The sequence below is a fragment of the Trichogramma pretiosum genome, unplaced genomic scaffold (assembly GCF_000599845.2).
Source record: "Trichogramma pretiosum strain Unisexual culture from Peru unplaced genomic scaffold, Tpre_2.0 scaffold71, whole genome shotgun sequence".
Classification (NCBI taxonomy): domain Eukaryota; kingdom Metazoa; phylum Arthropoda; class Insecta; order Hymenoptera; family Trichogrammatidae; genus Trichogramma; species Trichogramma pretiosum.
Window position 1 is genome coordinate 263,651 of NW_019640814.1, and position 18,245 is coordinate 281,895.

Sequence of the window (18,245 nt, forward strand, 5' to 3'; positions counted from 1 at the left end):
TCTATACACATAAAGAGTCGTACTTATAGGTAAGTTAAAGCTCGTTCCGCCAGCGCACGCGTTAGCTATATATCTGTCGCTTTTTTCAATTGCGGATAATTGTTGTGTACATGTTTGTGCGCGTACGCACATATACAACGGGCGTAGCGGAGACACACGCAGGGCGCAGCAGCAGCAGCAGCAGCGGTGGTCGAGAGGAAAACCACTCGTGGTGCCTGGCGTATATACGCGCAGCTTTTTTTTAACGCATACCCACCACCTAAGGCCGCTCGCGCGAGGGGGAAAAAAAGTAAAACCGCAGCAGAGAACGACGCTAGACTTTGTAATGATATATACTAATAAAAATCTAGATCTCGAGCTGCGTGCGGTTAGGAATTTTTTTACATGTCTTCGCATGCGCGCGATTCTTCGCGCTTCGCGTTGGAAAAGTGACACACATTGTGCAAACAATCGATGCAGAGTATAGGATAGAAATACTACGTGTTTTTTTCATGTTTCAGTGCTATGCGTTCCAGCTCAGAAATAGTACGTATTTGAAAAAAGCAGCGTGGAGAGAAAAAATATAAAGCCGAGTCGCTGCGTAATAGCTGGGAGCTGCCTCAAGAAGAGCTTCAAGTATATACGTAGGTCGCGAGCTACGTACTATGTAGGGTAAGTGTAGGTGTGTGTGTGCTGTTGCTGGCGCTGTTGCGTGCGAAGAGAGACGCGAAACCTCCCACGAGCCGCCGCCGCCACCGCGCGCGAGCATTGCACTTGCTACACGTCCGTCAGCTGTCGACGACGACGACGACGCCGCGGCTAGTTGTCGCGCAGGTGCGACTCGCAGGGAATGTGCATTGTGGCGCGCACCTCGGCCTCCTCACTAGCAACGCGCTGCACTCCACACACTACATCTGCAGGCAGACTACTACATGTATAGGCGTCGTCGTGCGGTCTTTTCCTTTTCGCTCGCGACAAATTGTTACATGCCTCTGTATATGGCGCGCGTGCTGTGTGTGCGTACTGTGTGTATGTGGTGAGAGCTGCTACTGCTGCTGCTGGCGTAATTATTTTGGCATTACGCTTATGATTAAGCACCGTTGGAGAAAAAACACTAAATATATTTATGTGGGACAGCGCAAAAATATAATAATTGTGTCGTATACTCGAGGCAATTGAGAAGGCAGCGAGGAGCCGACTCGGCTCTCTCTCTCTCGATCGCGAAATATCGAGCATAATATAGGAGGCAGGCGCGCACAGCCTATAATATGATACACAGCAGTAACCCACGCAGGCCCCGAGTGTCCGTTATAACGCGCCCGCGCGCGCGCGATCGACGAGGAAGATGACGCGCACTGCCCTCGAAATCGACGCTGCTGTTACTGCTGCTGCTTCCAATCCTCCCGTATTAACGTTATTACACTCCTCCGAGAGCGCGAGCACTCGAGATAAGAGCTCCTTTGCGTTTTTAGCACGCGCATCCCAAAATATGTAAATTTTTTTTCTCTTCCTTCTTAAAATTCACTTCGAATCGATCGTGTGGAGGAGAGAGAGAGAATGAGAGAGAAAAAGAGCATCGATCATTGTCGGGAAATGTATATAGTTACGTATACGCAAGGAGCAAGGTAGCGTCTCACTCCGGTAAAACGTCGAACGGTACATTATATTCTTTACTGCATGCTGCATACATATAGGTACGCGCGTTCGGCCAAACACACGTGTGCATACACACAAAAGTGCAATAGTATGTGTAACGCGTACGAATATATATATGCACGTATGTGTGCGCATTGGAGTGAAAAGGGGAGAAGGAGAAAGAGCGTCACCTGCTTAGTTATATCCCTACTACTAATCCCATACTCCTTTACACGTACGAGTGTGTCTGTACCTATATGCGAACTCTCGAGTCTTGCTTCACGGGCTGTTTTGCTCGATCCTCGTGTATACGTATGTGTATGTGTGTGTAGCTCGATCTATACGTTCGTATCCCTTTTGCTCCGTACGCTATACATATATACAGCGACGTACTCGGGCACACACGCTCACATACGCAATATGAAAGTACAGGCTAGAGAGCGACTCCTCGGGGCTTGGCGAACTGAGAGCGAGCGAGCGAGCAAGCGAGCACGAGAAACCGGTTTTTCTGCTTCATGCTGCTGTTTAAGCGTCCGTATTATCCTTACCAACCTGCACACGCGCGCGCGAGACGCAGCAGCCACACTATAACACACTACACACACATATATCCCATTGGCTTCCACTCTTATAAACTCTTCGATCGCGCATTGATATTTTTTTGTTATAACTATTGCAGCGCGACTTTTTGCTTCTGCAGTCGTTTGTATGAATTAAGCGCGATTTGGAAAGATGATGGATGGTTTTATTTTTTCATACCTCCGCCGCGAATGACAATATTCTCTACCTTCAATTCCGCCTTTCTGTTTGTTTGTGTGTATATAGTTGTATTCACGACGCAGAGCAGTGCAGAGCAGAGGACAGCAGCAGCAGAAACTCGACAAACCGGTAGAAATATTAAGAAAGATGAATCGTTTAAACGTGAATTATACCGTTTCATAGGCAACGTCGTGCGGTTACTTCTTCTTTTTTTATTAAACCTTTTCTATATCGCCAGTTGAAATCTCGTTCCACGTTCATCTCGTCTTTTGATTATTAAATTATTATTATATCTACTAATTCGTACGAATACGCCAGAGCATAGAGAGATGACAGCACATAATATAATAATATCGTATAATAATATTAATTCGTATGTGGCTGTGGCAACGTAGTAATCGTTAAAAAAACAGGGAGAGAAACAAATCTTCCTCGAATGTGAATTACATTTCCATGCAAATCTCGGGGATCGGTGTGATATTTCAAAGACATCTCAAAACGTCGTTGCGCAACTCGACTCTCAACTGTAAAAGGTACACATATTCGAAGAGGCGCAAGCAGTGCGAGAGAGAGAAAGTAGGAGAGAGCGAGAGGAAAAACAATAATCCCGCCAACCAGCAGGATTATCAATTTATTATAATGTCTCGAATTCAGAGCGCGAATCGATTAATTATTCGCGCGGAGTCAGCTCATTCGCGTTCAGCTTTTTCATTGCAATTACAATGTAACAAAATATCATTTCCTCTTGTCTAGGTACGCGCTCGTATCGTGTAGAGAACACGACGCGGTCAGCCTTTTATTTACCATTTCGTGCGTTATCAAACGACAAATCAAAGGACGCGCAACATTAATCAGGCGAAAACAGGTGACAATTGAGTAGAAGCCGCCCCCGACGGTGGCTGTCCAATATTGTATATAATAGAAAAACGCAGAGCACGCCTGTCGCTCGCACCGGCCGAGCTCGGGCGCACAAAAGCCTAAGAGAAATATATCTTCCACACATACACCAACACAAACACAGGCACAATCATAAGCTCATATAGGTATACGAGTGGAGCGTGAGACGTCTATCTCTGTGCGTGTATACGTCTTCTCGCAGATTGTACCTTTTTCGGAGTCTGTGCGTTTGCTTATATATCCCACAATGTGTGTTGGTATATTACACGGATGCTTCGACGTAAAGGAATAGAAGCAGTGAACGAGTAAGAGAGAGGAGAAAAGAAAGAGAGAGAGAGAGAGAGAGACCGGCTCCGATTTCCCATACATACAATAACAACGATATTATGAAGGAGATCGTGAGCGGGAGAAAGAAAGAAAGCGAACGCGCCTGCAGGCTCCGTTTTTTACACACTTGCACACGGGGCATTTACGCGCGTAAAATGATAGATTCAGTACACAAACATACGTACGCCAGCGCGCACAAATCCAACGTATAATCTTTGTGTATATGTATATATTTTAAATGCTATTTCCGTTTCGAATATAATAAAAAAAAAAGGCAACAGCCGAGTAGCAGCAATGCTTCCCATTGATTTCTGCGAACGAATATTAAACAGAAAAAACTCAGCTAAAAAGCAGTATTTTTTGCCTTTTTATTTTTTTATTTTTTCATTTTAATATCGAGTCGTTAACGAGCTGAGTACGCAAACACACGATATCCCTGCCTGTGTATATTGTACAGCAGTAGCAAGCAGGCACGGCATAAATAAAAAAACGAAAAAAACTCACCGTTATAGTATGGCGAGAATCAGATATTTGACGAAGAAATGAGCAAAAGAATACGATTCCGTCAAGTGCTAATTCCGTTGGTGGATGAATGACTCGTCGGCTATATGCTCGCTGACACTACGATGCCGGTGGTAGTAGTAGTATAGTAGTAGTAGTCTTACTACGGCTATAGCACTAACGTAAAGCTGAACTATAGTGCTTAATATCACTTTTGAATGATTACACCGACACACAATTGCACCACACAGATATACATATATTTTTCAAATATATATATTCGTACCACAGAAATAACAGCAATAACAAACAATAACTTGAATAGAGCACTTTTTAAAACGAAAGAACTCGAGAGGCGGCGCGTCGAAGGCTTACACACTTATTAGCGGCCTCAGTAACGAGCCTTAGGTTCACTTTTTAATCACAGCAACACACATACACACATGCACACATATACACACACTCTCACTGCTAATAATTAGCAAAATTGCATAAGCATGTAACGAGCACTGAACAACTGCACTGGCAGACACACGTTGACATGTATCGCTGATATAATGGAACAGCTCGTCAAGGAAGCAGCGAATCTGCAGTTGAATCAACGTTCTGCATGGTCGTTGAACCGCCGCCACTCACGACAACTGCGCGAGAAGTTGGCCCACGAGTTTTTAGCGACTTGCGTTAAGCTGGTAAATTCGAGCTTTTTGGCGAGCAAGTCTGAATGACGAGCATCGAGCACCACGCGTTAGTTACGGCACGAGTAGTTTGTGTGTGTTTATGTTTCGGAACTGTCGCGTATACGCATGCACAGAATCACATATAATAGACGCGCGTTCGTCTATTCAACTGGGCTTTTGGCCGTTAGAGCATAGAGAAATATGAATGTATCGTACGAGTATATGGAAATGGCATGCATGCATCTATTGGGAGAGAAGTGCAGGGCGCGCGCGACTCGGTCACAGCGGCACACACGTACGGGGCTTTCAACACACAACACGAGCGCAGACGTCGGAGCTGAGGGCAACGACGAGCGACGCGCACGAACGTCGATTCGAAACTGTCGGCCGAGTCGGAGAGTCGCTGGCGCTGCTTCAACCGGCGGTCGCTCGGCGGCGCTCCGGTTCCCCGCGCCAACGTATTGTACTGTGTTAGACAGTTCTGCAGTGTGCCGAGTCGCGATCCCCCTCCACGCGGCTCGCTTTTTGCAGTCTCTCTCTTCTCTCGAGTCCTGTCTTCGCTACACACACACACACACACACACTACACTCGCGTCTTCTTGGCTCTTGCTCGCGTTCGAGTCCTCCTCGGGCTTCCTTTCCAAGCCTATCTCTTGTCGGTTATTACTCTTGCACTCTGATTCGAATTTTCGAATTTTCAAAGTACTGGCCTCGACCCTCGCTTTAGCGTACGACGCACAGGGCTATCGCACGATTGGATTTTTTGCCTTTAAAACTAAATAGCGAGTGCATACACAGGTCTGTGATACAAAGCCGTCGACACGAGTGATACAAATTCACGACATGTGTATATAGTAATTTAGTCGCGCTTCGCAGCCGAGATTTGAGCGGAGAAAAAAGGAACACTTGTTGATCTCACGCGCAATTGAATGAAGCGCCGAATGAAGTTTGATCTCTCCTCGCTCGAAATAAGCTTCTGCACGCGTACTTGGCCGCGTCTTCCTATATAATACGTACGGTAGGTAGGTGAAAAAAAGAGCCGTGATACATCCGTGAGTCGCTGGAAGAGAACTCGAAGCGTTAGTTGGGTAATCCGCTGCGGCAGCTGCTGCTGTTTTTCGATTATTCAACGGACGCAGTCAGTCGCGGGTCACTCGCAGGCCACTTGAAGATTATTATATACGCTCGAATAAACGATCGTGTCGTTTTTCAAAGATCGTCGCTGATTAAATGCCGATATACACGTATAGGCGAGCACGCTACGCGCGTGTGGGCCGATTTTAGCATGCAGGTGTCAAGTGTACACCGAGTAGGCAGTAGCAGTATATTTCGCGCAGTATGACGTAATCCCGGCGTCATTAATTTCAGCGTAATTTCGCGCGTTTAATCATCCACTTGATTCATCCGCGCAATTTTGTCAGTTGACTCTTACCTGCGTTTGGAGTATATACAGGTGATTGTACACATGATTCAGAATTTCGTGAAACTTGCTCGATTGAATTTTCTCCTCTCGAGTATCACTTGGTCCGTGTAGCGGAGATTTCTTTCTCTCGCCCGTTTATGGTTTCTTCTCGCGCGAGCCCGTAACGTACGTCGTGCAGCTGCAACTCGAGTTTCGTCCATTTCTCTTTCTCTCGCTCTCTTAGTCATCGCTCCTATCACTCGCTGACTTATCGCGTGTTTTCGCGCGTAGAGAAAAAGAGACGCGGCGCACCACGAGCCGCGCGTGGCCCTTTACATTCTCGCCTCCTGGCTACACGATACGAGAACAAAAAATATTCGATAAAACAAATGACGCGCAAACAAACGTAAATAAATTAATATACTGCATTCGCCAATCCATTACCGGTGCGCACGATAATTTATTCATTTGCATTTTCAACAACTAATTCATTTGGACGTAATTTCAGTTATATACGTGAAATAATCCAAGTGGAGCGATTAATTCGAAAACTTGTTAGCTCGTTATTCCATAAACTGCAGAGTTGGGATTCAACTGTTTATTTTATTGCAATGTCAACAATAATACCGTACGCTGCTGATGCTGCTGCTGCTCGGGCACTGTATTCGTTATAACGTAATATTATAAAAGGCAAAATTTGAAGAGTATTTTTAATGTAATGATAAACAACCCACCGAGCGCAAACGAAATATAGCCAACTTTTAACGATCTTATTTTCCGCTGCAATTTAGATTTTTATAAATACTTTTTTATTTGTCGTCGAATAATGCCGATGACCACAGAAATACGTCTAAATATATACAAAAGCATTAATTCAGGAAATTAATGATTCACTCCGCATTCTAGATATTTACATGATTTATATCATTGGCCATGTTTTTGCCAGCATGAATAAAAAAACCTTTTGAAACTATAAGTTAGTTGGCAAATCCTGTAGGTCACTTCCTTATTTGATTTGAACCAATTAAGGACGTCATATTCGAAATCCTGCAACTCGCAGCTCACCGTTAATTAATTATTTTGTTAACAAAACTTTGAAAATACCATATTTGTCTCGGCATTCTATCTGAATCATTAACTTTTATTTAAATTTTTCATTGAAACATCAAATTGAAAAATTAGATGAATTCTTTATAGCGTAAAAGCTAAAGTAAGTTAGTTTCTAGTTTGATATTGAGAAAATTTAACTTTGCTACATTATTCTATCTACATTATAACTTTAAAATGTGGGTGGAAAAGAACAAAAGTTGTACTTTATTACTGAATTACATTCGTTAATCATGATTTTAAAAAACGTATAAAATGGTTGCCTTTCTTATGAAATTCGGAAAGAGATAAAATAGTTTAGTTTTTGGACATATCATAAAATTTGAGTCTCGCAATAATTTTATGCTCGTGTCTGAACTTCCGTTCAAGAACTTTTTTTCACTATTTTGAGCAGTAATGAAAGTTAAATAATAAATGAAAAATTAAAAATGTCAAAAGCGGCTTGTCCTTTCTTAATCAGAGCTTGTTATAACATCTGTCACTCGCGTTTTTGAGCATGAACAACTTTTTATATTCAACGATAAACATTAATTTTATACTTAATTATTACAAATGTCCAATAAAATAATGTTCAACATATTTCTCGAAATTCAATCAAGTGCAGTAGTGGATAAAGTATTCGGTTGACTCATGCAGTAGCTGAGTGAAATGAGTGAAATGAGTGTAATTATGTATATGTTTCAGATAATTACGTGCCTACGATGTTCGTTGATATTAAAATAAAATCATTCCAAGTTCAAGAGCTTTTCATTAATTCTTCATCATTTTATCGTCTTAATGCTCTACAGTTATAATCATGCAGGAAGGTAATTTGACTTTTTTCAGACATTTTCATAAATAGACTACTTGATCGCGTTAAAATGATAAAAATAAGATGTACACTTAGTTTCGACTTTCTCACTATTATGAAGATATAGAAAATATTTGGAAATGGTACTGGCAATAAATGTGATACGCAGCGATATAAGCACGCGTTAAAACCGATAAAAGTATTTCTAATCGGTCGCGGATCGAAGCGAGCCTTGAAGTATCAATTTAAAGTTGAAAAATCCTTTTATTCATTAACTTTATTGGCTTTCTTTCTTATGCTAATTAAAAATGTAACATACCGAGCTGACTTATCGCTCGAGCGTAGATAGTAGCTGACTCGTCGGGAGCGTACAATCTTGATCCGTTCAATTTTTATCTTAATCTAAAATACAATGATGGGTCCGATTGAGATTCGAACGAATATGCATAATGCCTTTAAATGCCCTACTTTGGAAAATCCTATTTCAACTCGAGATTAAAACGCGAAGTTATTCGTTGATATTTTCGTATCATGTACGTTTGCCGCGTAATGCTGTAAACATTAGTAACAAGCTTACTTGGCGCTCTCGCAAAAAGTAAAAAGCTAAAAAATCAGTACGGTTTACAGAAATAAGCCGACTTAGCGTCGGTGAGGCATGTTCCATTTATTTACTTTTTTTCACAAAAATATACGTCGTTTCATATACACGCAATAATTTGATATCTTGTCAGGTTGAATAGGTAAATTGAAAGGCAAGTTTGAAAACGAATAAAACTCGGATGGAAGCTCTCTCTCTCTCTCTATTAACTTACTCTCGAGTTCATTAGCGAGGTGCGCGCTCGCTCCGTATTATTTCGTTGCGGTAACGTGTATATATACCCGGGGGAAAAAAATAGCTGATCACTGACGAAGCCAAAAAATAAAAAGTATTTTCACAAAAGTATGGCCAATTAGCCGGGCGTCGGAGCGTGTAAAAATTGTATACAGTAATTACGATAACAAGAAGAAGTTGCGGGTCACTTGTAAAATTAGACTTTATTTATCGCATCATTTTCGGCTGTGTATGTGCGCGGGCGGGCGGGCAAACTCGTAAGCTCGTCCACGCGCGCGTGTGTTTATACATACATGATATGTGTGTGCTGCGCTGCACTAGCTATATACACGTGTGTATATAGTCGGTCGCTTGCTCGCAGCTCGCAGCTCGCTCGGGCCGAGTTAATCAAAGCATTCTCTGCTGATTTAGCATGCAAGACTCGTGTTACACAATGACATAGTGCAGGTGTGCATGTGCACATGTTATAAGTTCCTGCCTGCAGGTACATACATGTGTACCTGTGCGTGTATATCTTGAAAGTCACTTCTCCCCCTCTCTCTCTTGTGCGCTACGTGAAATTCGTACTTTGGGCTAATTTAAATGCTTTATTCAAGCGGCCCTGTGCAGCGGTATTAGCCTCTATTTCTCGGTCCTTTGCAGTTTTTTATTTTGCAGTTGCCTCGGCTCTCCGCGACTCGTGTGCATATATCGAGGTATACTCGCGCGCACGAATACGAACATGTCAACGGGCTTCGCTCGAGTAGCAGCGCGAGCTGTTATTACGATCAGCAGAAATACGACAAAAAAGCGAGCACGACGACAGAAAAAAAGCCAGCGAGCGAGCCAAAAGTATCGCAACACAGCAGCAGCGTTGGTATCATCTTGTATATAGGTGCAACAAGAGGCTGGCCTGCACCTGCTTTGCATTATAAGCACTCGTGCTATACGTGTGTGTGTGTGTACATGTGTGTGTGCGAGCTGCGTGCATCCAGGAAGATTTCAGCGCTGAACATATCTGCTGATGCTGAAGCCGATGAGCGCCAGAGCTAGGCATCGTGTTATTATAACGATCTCGCCGGCGCAATATCGCGAAGCTCTATACTATACTCCCTTACAGCTGTATGCATATATGTATCGCGCGCAGCTACGCCACTATTAGAGCTCTTGGGGCCACGCAGCTGCAGCACTTTTTTTTCTCTCTCTATTGCACAGCTCACGGGCCTTGATCTTGCAATATAAGCTGCTGCTGCTGCTGCCACGCGCGCTCGCCCGGCAAAAGGGATACCGCAATTTTTGCCTTTTGCCATTTCATTGCCCGCGTAGCATACATGTGTATATAATATGTACAAAGTCAACGCATCCCGAGCTCTTACGTTGATTCTATTTTGTCCTTTCGGAAAAGTGGTATTTTAAATTAAAAAACTCCGAGTCGACGAAATTAAGCGACGAACGGGGTGTCCTGCTGCGTACAAGGTATAAGGCGTCGGCGCGCGCACGCCATAATGATGATAATATTTTTCTGAAAATGCGAATGGAAAAACGGGGCGCAGCAAGAAGGAAAACTGCCACTGCCTTTTACGCAGCTCGTTTCGTCAAATGTGAAACGCACTTACGTTCAACGTGCGCCGGCCGTAGCGCATGTGATACGCGCTCGCCACTTTGCCATACGCATATTTGCCTTCCGCGCTCGAATGAAAATGAGCTCGAGTCTCGTTTTCTTGGCGTGTATGTGTATAGTAATCAATGCGTCACGCAGCGTAGCTTTTTACTGGCCAATTCGGTAAGCTCGGACAGTTTTTTTTTATAAGCCAGTTGCGACTAAATTTTTTTTGTGTAAATTTTATTAGCGACATTATGGATCCGTTTCTTTGCTTCTTTGCGAGCTAGGCAAAATCAGGATTATTTCATTGGATCTGGACGCGTGTCAGCTGACTGCAGTCAACGTCGGAACAGGACAAGCGGTCGGACAAGTGCGGAAAAATTAGCATTCGCTTAGGCTCGAGAGTATACTATACCACTGCATGTAGGTATAAAAATCGTCGTCCTCTAAAAACTTGGAGAACCCGTTGGCCTGTTTATATACATTATATAGCTGCGTCGGGGCTTTGTCTCTCTCTCTCGTTTTCTCTCCTTTCTCCGTCTCTTTCGCTTTTATGCCTCGCATGAAACGTCGCAGGCACGTTCGGCTGCAGACAGTCGACGGCGCGCCATAATATGCTGCACGAGTTATACCGAGCGAGAGATAAGAGACAGCAGCAGTCGGAGCAGACTGCGTGTCGCGCGTATACATACATACATACATACATACATACACGTCGCTTGTATAGATATATTACGGGCATATAAACGATCCGCTTCTAAAACTGTCGCGCGTATAGAATCCGGCCCGCGTGGGCTGCCGTGGATTTGCCTTTTTCCTCCTTGAATATATATGTCTGACGCAGCCTAACGTTGGCTCGTGTGGGTGTATATGCGCAGCGGCTCGATATCGGAGCTGCCTTTTTTTCAACTCGACGCTCGACGTTCGACGTCGAGAGAAGGTGTGGCCAACGAAAGCCACTGTAATAATGCATACTGTACGCAGGCTGGCAGCCGGTCAAGCTTCTCTCTCCGTATTACGAATGGAACGTATTGCGCATTGCGGACGAACGAGAGCGACTTGGCTCGCCATTCGTCCAAGGAGTATCTCCTTCCAACTCCCACTTGCGATCGCTGCGATTTATCCTGCGCGGCAATTAGCTCAAGGGATCAGCATTACATTGACATGCGGGCGCACGAAGCCCCTCTTCGTGGATCCGCAGCGCGCAAAAATATCGGAGGCACGGATGACGAGAGTTGCTCTTTGGCCGAGAGAGATCGAAGCTAAAAGCCGATCCACTGCAAATTTATATTCTCGCGTTTAACGAGTCGCGATTGTACCTATACACATATGTGCCCGTAGGCAGCAGAGCAGCAACGATACGCTCATCGTGGATCGAGGAACTATACATATTGCTTTATTATTTGAAGCCGCGGTGCAGGCCAGACTCGTCCACGGTATCACAATACAATTACGTATGCGAGCCTTTGTGATAGGCATCGGGAAAGAAGATTCAATCGGCCGACGATGTACGAGCGCTCGCACACCCTTACGCGCACGTGCATTAATTAAACCGGACGAGTTCAGCGGAGGAGCCTCCGAGGCCCGAGGCGATTGTTCGACTCGACTTCGATCCGATTGACTCGGCCGCGATCATCGACCGAATTTTCAAAGTCGCGCGACGTCCCAGTGATGGCCATAGCTGTAGCGTGTAGCTTCTTAGTTCGGTGGCTGATACGCGGTTAACGTAGCGAAATTTTTCTCAAATGTTCATCGATTTTTTTTCCAACCTTATCTTGAATACTATCGCAATTCTTCTGGTCGTCGGATCGCTTCCATTGAAAAACGAACGAGATACAGCGCCCGACTCTCGCTGTAACGTCTTCTTTTTCCAGCTACTCGACTCTCCTGCGAATACGTCTCAGCTGCGAGAATGGCTCCTCGTTCGACAACTGGGAGTATCGTTTTTGGTGGAGCTCTGGCCGACACACGCCTCGAGCTGCTCTCGGCTGTATTGGTGTACTTATGCACCTGACACTTGATTTATCGAGTCCGATCGGCTCCCGACTATAATGTAAGCATTTTGTGCTAAGCCCCTGCCCGCGCGCTCTATACTGCAGCGGCCGTAATTTACGCATACAGCCTTCGATCGATCACGACGCGCGTTCCTTGCCCCGAGTCTCCGAGTCTTAATTCTTCCTCATCTCGTGGAAATAAATGCTTTGTGTGCAAAGATATCGTTTGTACACCTCGACAAACATTTTTAATCAGTTTTTTTCAACGACCGTTGTTCCTTTTTCAAATGTTTTTACAAAATTCAATCTTATCGTTCTTAACTGCATTTAATATACTCACGTGAGTGTTTTGACGCAATACATCTCATAGCGGACGTTCGGTTGGGTAGTGGATCCATGAAAAACAAACGAGGGCTCAAAACAGTAACGTCTACAGTTGCTTCTCTCGCTGTGATTGGTCAGCGCTTGGCGATGCCAAGATTTAGCTCGCTTCCCTTCACTGCACCAGTGACTATATAGGCATGCGGACGAGAGATATACTCAGAGGCGGGAGCTCACAAACCTCTGAAACGTCTATTAACTTAACGTCGAGTAAAGCAGTCTGTCCGTAGCTCGCTGTGCGTGTTCGTGCGGGTTCGTCGTCAAACAACGACACATCGTACGTAGTTTCACGCACATTTTCACGCCATAGATTGTGTATAGTGTATGTCACATGTCACGCATGCATAGTCAGTTCACGTTATGACACCGCAGCGTAAACAACAAAGGAAGATCGTTCATCGACTTACGATCCAAGCCATTAAAGTTAGCCATTGAAATTAACAATTATTTCATATCTCACAAGTGACGGTGTGTTGTGTGTGTGTGTGTGTAAGTGCGTTAAACAATGTCCGGTGCCGAGTTCGACCTATATCTCGGCAATGGCGGTACCGTCAGTCAGTACGGCTTCAATTCTGAAATTGCTAATCACTTCAGGATACACGCAAACTTACAAAAATTGAAGAAAATACGTAAAATAGTCATTACAAATATGGAAGAAAACCAAGGTAATTTTCTCCCTAAACTTCGTCCCTTGATCAGAAATTGGGAGGGTCAATATCCAGATCTTCGAAAAATGTTTAGTCGCAAAGAAATAGAATGGCTTCTCGCAAAGTGTGCAAAATCTCGAACCGTACTCAGCTTTGTGATCAGCTGCGGTTACAAAGATGAGCCCGATATTGACCAAGACGGCAAGCCATTGTTGCGTCGCACCACTGCACTGCATCTTGCACGCGATGACGCATGGTGGTTATCTAATTGGGATAACATAGCCCGTGACTTTTTCAGAACCCGATCGGAAAAAGCCTGATTCAAGCCTGATCTGATCATCCGGCCCGTATCAAAATAGCGATCCGGCCCGTAGAGCGGGGGTAATCACAGTCTCATCCGGCCCGGACCTTGCCCGGAGGGTAGTATAAACATAACCTCGCCTATACTCGCGTACGAATCGAGCTAAAATAATTGTTGGTCAACACTGTGCACAGCTGGTCGACAGTTTTAGTTGGGGATAAATCACGAGCACAGCTTAATCTAATTATTATAGTNGCCTGTGATCTTGGCTTGAAAGACATCGTCGAAAAATTCCTCGAGTTCGGTCAAGACCCCAACTGCCTTGGGCAATCAGGCGATATTGATCCACCGCTGCACGTAGCTCTGGACTCGAGTCGCAAAGAAGTGGTCGAGCTGCTGCTGGACAGAGGCGCCGATCCAAGTTTAACCACTACAGAGGGGTTTACACCTCTGCACGTGATTTGCAAAAGACCCCTAAACGGCGACGGAGACGACGACATGGCGGAGCTATTCTTCAAGATCATCGACGAAAAACATCAAACAGTTCAGATCGACGCTCGGGACCAATGGGGTAACACACCATTAATTTTGGCAGTGGAGTGCAAACACAGAAACTCGACCGAGGTGCTGCTTCGAAGAGGCGCTAATCCGAATATAGCAAACGTAGAAGGATCGACCCCTCTGCACATTATTTGCATGAGTGAAGACGATGAATATGAATTTATGGAGCTATTTTTCAACATAAACAAAGAAATGAAGCAACCAGTGCAGGTTGACGCCCGGGACAAGGAGGGCCGTACACCGCTTCAATGGGCCGTGGCGAATCTTATGCCCAAAACTTTCGATGTACTTTTGGACAATGGGGCAAATTTGGCTAGTTTCGTTTTTCCCACTGAGAGTCACTTTAATGCGGGATTTAAATATTTGTTTTGTGAAAGCGAACAGAATTTTAAGTTGAGATTAACATCTGGGGCTCGGGCCGTCGTCGAGCATTTACAGAAAAGAGGATACGAGCTGGACCGAAGTGACGCTCTGACGATCATGGCATATTTTGCTAAGCACGGCTTTTTTGAGAAGTCGGCGAATCTAAACGAATGTTGGTTTGACGACGAGAAGTTCGCGACCCGTGCGAAAGCGTTGATGATGAATTCGAGTCTGTCGCTCCATGACCTGGTTCAGTTACGATCCAAAGAGGCTGAAAAACGATTAACATATGCAGACTACGTGGAGTTTGCTAACTCGTACGAGTTTTCTCGGGTCCCCGAAAGATGTAGACAAGCTTGTGCTGCAAATTTGTGCGAGAAATTACAAAGGATCTATTTCCGAAGATGGGCGCTGGATTTTTTCTTGGAACTGACGTGTCAACGGCTGCCGATTCTCTGCTGTGAAATGATCATCGAGGAGCTACCGAACGAAGATTTATACAATATTTGTTTGGCGATTGCAGGCCGAAGTTCGGCTCAAAGTTTTGAATAATTGAAATAAATGAATCTAAAAAACAGTAATTGAGTTTGCGTTTCATCTTATAATGTTGATTTTTATTCCTCTTATAATACGTGACAACGATCACTCGCATGCAGTTACGGTTCGGTGGTAACAGCACTCGTCTGGAGATAAGTTGTTTACGCACGCTTGCATCAAGAGTCAGAAAAAGTAAATTAATACTAAATTGTAGGAAATTATCTTATGGTAATTTTTGTGATTTACTAAGCAATGAAAAAGTTGAAGTTTTGGAGTGAAGAAGAGAGAAAAAACGAAACATCCTTGAAAAAAAAACGATTTTCGCTGATTATGCCGCCCCTCCCTTGAGTCCTTAAAAACTTGCATTTTTCAGAGCGGAGTCACGGCGATCGCCAATCGACAATTGGAAAATCGTTGCGGGATAAAATATCGCGATGCATAAAGTCCGGCTCGCTGCGCTGCTTCGTCCCGCGCACTGTTTCTACCCGTGCGGCCAACCTGTTTCTCTCGTCCGAGGCCTTTTCGCCTCTCCTGACTGCACGCACATAATATACACGTGCGTATGACCGAGGTGCAGGTGAGGGAAAGGCAGCAGCAACAACTCGGGCCGCTCCTTAAGCTAGCCGCGACCGAGACTGCAGCTATATAACACATACGCAGCTGGATTCGTTGTCCTATTGCTCGCTCTGGGCGTTTATGTACTCGCGAGCGCGAAAATTCCATATCGCTGCAGTGCAGCTCCGTGTATATAAATATAACGTGCTGCGCAAGTGTGAGTGCACTGATCTCGTGGCGGAGTCTCCTACCTTAGGAAGCGCGACGACGTGGCCATTAATTAATCTCCGCGTCTCGAGACTCGCGTTTTCCTATATCCCTGCAACTTTACTTTGGGCATCGCTCCGGACTTGCCCGAGAGAATCGCGCTCGACTTTTACACGGCTCCTCGATATTATATACGGAGAGACTCGGCTCGAGACATCCTCCGCACGCAATATCTTCCTTGTGTTTATTTATTTTTCTCGTCTTTTTCTCTTATCCGCGACGAGCGCTAACTAACTAGTTTTATATAAAATATATATCTGCTGCTGTGTTGTATCACATGTATTTTAATGACCAGTTGATGGTAATTACCCGCGTACATCTCGCGCCGATATGTTTACGATATAAATACTGCCTTTTTGTTCCGTCGCGATGTATATAATACGCACAAGCAAGCGAGAACTCGGGAGTAGTCGATCGATTAATCTTCGATGACGAAAAAAATCCGAGTAGCTACTGCCCCTGCGCGAGTGGCTGATATATAATGCGAATGAAAATCGCAGGATTTTCTCACTTCATTAAAGCCTTAATGAAACGCTCGACGAGCTCTCGAGACGAAGAAGGCCAATGGAAAAAATAAAAGAAAAGCCTGTAATATTTACCTTTTAAAATGCTACGACGACGAGGGACTAAAATCACTGCGGATAATTAACCTACTAATAGCTCGAGCTTTTGTGTAAATATACGTTTGTTTAAAAAAAGAAAAGATTCGTTTAATTGGATTTTTCCGAGATAAGCCTGCGATTGCACACTTTGCTTTGAGTCACAACAAATTATACCAATAAATTGACACCTGACCTATTTTTTCGTCGACCATTCGTGGCTAGCAGAGCATTCTTTCGTCTATTCTTAAGCCTAATGGAATTCGCCAAAAGGTGGTGAAAAAATCCTTGAGCATCGATATCGATGCAAATCGTGTGTAACCCCCATCAAGCGAGATTACGGCGTATTAGTGTTAATTTTTATGCGCCCGAAAACGGTCGTTGAAGGTACTCGACTCATTGCCTTGTATAGACAATCAATTTTCACGCACATAATCGTTACGGATGCTCATTTTGTTGCTCGAAAAGAAAAATTAAAATAAAAAAAATACCACATCGGCAATGTGTGCATTAATATCGACGAGTCTCGACGACTCCGAGCTTGTCGCGCGCTATATCTATTACGAAAGTCGCATTGGTTCGCGTTCCACAGAGAGATTGCGAGTATTGACGCTCCTGCTATTACTGTCCCCAATGGCCTACGTGCGTGTCTCATGCTGCGTATTGAAAATTACGCCTATAGACGAGGAAAAAACACCCATAAAGATCGTTTCGCATGAGCTCCGAGAAAAAAACACGTGTCATGTGTTTCATGTTTAATTTTCACTTGTTGGACTGAAAAAGTTAAAGAAACTTGACTTGTGGGTCAACGCGCGATTATCATCAGGGGAGCTGCTCCATTAAAACGATATAGTTTATTCATAATAAGGACGGCAAAATTGAATAAAATCGACGAAAAGGAGCATCTTACGTAACGTTGAATACGAGCTGTGATATATTAAACGAGCCACCGTAGAAGCTAAATGATATATCTTTAATTATCCGATTGACCACGATAATTCCAGAGTCGAGCTTGTAACTCAAACAGCTACATAATGAAGCTCGTCATCGTTTGCTCGACTAACGTTTAATTCAATTATCGGATTACGTGTTTGTCACTGTCGGCAATTTGCTTGAATATCAATTACACCTGATCGTATGCTACCACTCAAATTTAAGTGTATAAGCAAAATGTGAGTGAGTATCGAATTAGAATGAAACTTTCACGACCGAAAATAAACAAATGCTTGTCTCGGAGCCTGGCTAAAAAAAAAACAAAATTAAAAAGCCCTGCACTCGTTGTCTACTCTAGCTTTTAATTTCCAATGCTCTACGCGAGATATCCATCGAAACGAGTCTGCAGAGATCGCACGATTTAATCAGCGATAAAAAGTATGTGTAAGCGACGCGATTGGACGAGTGGCGATATTCGCTACTAGTCGCGACATCTGGTACTCGAAGTGACAACAAACTTTGCAAACGACCGTAACCATAGATCGATACTTACTTCGAGCATTCATATCTTTGGCTAGATAACTAGCAATAACTGCGCATTTCTAATGCAGAGGAAAAT

At 44.1% G+C, this 18,245-nt stretch overlaps 1 protein-coding gene across 2 annotated transcripts in view; it reads right to left on the reverse strand.

Moving 5' to 3' along the window:
* Positions 1–5,138, reverse strand: part of LOC106657671 (semaphorin-1A-like) — a 199,674-nt gene extending 194,536 nt beyond the window's left edge. For both annotated transcript variants that reach the window (XM_014379292.2, XM_014379291.2), the window contains exon 1: positions 4,102–5,138. The gene's annotated coding sequence lies outside the window, so the exon portion shown is untranslated. The remainder of the gene's footprint in view (positions 1–4,101) is intronic.
* Between the last annotated feature and the right edge of the window lie 13,107 nt (positions 5,139–18,245).